This window comes from Suricata suricatta, chromosome 5 (assembly GCF_006229205.1).
Source record: "Suricata suricatta isolate VVHF042 chromosome 5, meerkat_22Aug2017_6uvM2_HiC, whole genome shotgun sequence".
In the NCBI taxonomy this organism is placed as follows: domain Eukaryota; kingdom Metazoa; phylum Chordata; class Mammalia; order Carnivora; family Herpestidae; genus Suricata; species Suricata suricatta.
Window position 1 is genome coordinate 155,442,826 of NC_043704.1, and position 1,792 is coordinate 155,444,617.

The window sequence follows — 1,792 nt, forward strand, 5'->3', positions numbered from 1 at the left end:
ATGCTAAGCGAAATAAGCGAGGCAGAGAAGGACAGAAACACTATGTTTCCACTCATAGGTCTAACAGGAAAACAGGGGAAACCTAATGGAGGACCAGGGGGAGGGGAATAGGGAAACAGAGTTGGGGAGAGAGAGGGATGCAAAACTTAAGAGACTATTGAACGCTGAAAATGAACTGAAGGTTGAAGGGAAAGGGGGAGGGGGGGGAAAGAGGTGGTGGTGATGGAGGAGGGCACTTGTGGGGAAGAGCACTGGGTGTTGTATAGAACAACATGCATGTGGAATCAATAAAGAGAGGCACACAGCTAGTCCTGGAAGAAACAAGAAAGCCAGATTCAGTCCCTGTGCACTTATACAAACATGCTACTTCCCACTCATGCAAATGTCTCCTCAAAATCTCAGGAAGTAGGAGTCCATACCTCTCTCCTGACACAGGGCTGAGGTCTCTGGGGGAAGGCAGAGCTGTGTTCTATAAACACACGATATTCTAGGGCCTTCTCTGTGCCTCTTGACAGCTGTCTAAGGTGAGGATCTCAGATGTCAGATGTGGGACCATAGGACCGGTTGTGACTGGTAGTGACTGGCTCAGTCTTCTTGTCCCCAGATGTCCTGTCCCAGGTGCAGCTGCAGGGGTCGGGCCCAACTCATGAGTTGCTCACACACCCTGCACCTAACTGGCCACATCTCTGGATTCCCCAGGTCAACCAGTAATTTCTGGTCGAATTGGATCCACTGATCCCAGGTGGAGTAGATGGCTCAAATATTATCATATATTCTATAGTACATACCATGAGAGCTACATGTCCTTCTGTTACACAGTTAGTTAAGCAGGAGGGAGGAGAAATAAAGCAGGTGCTAGCCATATCCTTGGAGGCTCTGCCAGGATTAACAACCACAAAATCAGAGCCACCAGTCAGGGCTAACAGGACAGGATAGGCCTAGACATGGAGCTGGCTGAAAAGCCAGAAGGGGACTTCTGAGAACTGAGCATGAGTCCAATATTTGTAACTTGCCCTTGAAATTACTTGAAATTAATCAGGGGGCATACAGATCACCAGGGGCCCCTCAGATCTCCTGGGGCACTCAGGTTACCAGGAGAAGCTGAGGACAGCAAGGTCACTCAGCTCTCCAGGAAACACTCACATCTTCAGGGGTGCTCAGGTTTCCAGGGGCCATTCAGGTCACCACTTGCCACTCCATAGAGTTCATGTTTGTAGTGGTGTCTCTGGTACCTTGTATTCTTTGCAACATTTCCCTAATAGAGTCCTTGTTGGGATTTCTTGTAGGGCTGGTTTGGTGGTCATGAATTCTCTCAATTTTTTTTTTTTATTTTGGAACATCTTTATCTCTCCTCCTATTTTGAATGACAGTCTTGCTGGATAAAGGATTCTTGGCTGCATGTTTTTTTTTCTGTTCATCACATTGAAGATTTCTTGCCATTTCTTCCTGGCCTGCCAAGTTTCATTAGATAGGTCTCTAACCACTCTGATAGGTTTCCCTTTGTATGTGAGGGACTTTTAATCCCCAGCTGCTTACAGATTTCTCTCTTTATCTTTATATTTTGCCAGTGTCACTATGATATGTCATGTCGATGGCCAGTTAAGATTACATCTCTAAGGTGTTCCCTGTGCCTCTTGAACTTGAATGTCTATTTCTTTCCCCAGATTCGGGAAATTCTCAGTTATAATTTGGTCTAGTACCATTTTAGGACCTCCTTCTCTTTCTTCTTCAGGAATTCCTATGATATGGATGTTGTTCTCTTTGATTGTATCACTCAGGTCTCGAATTCTCC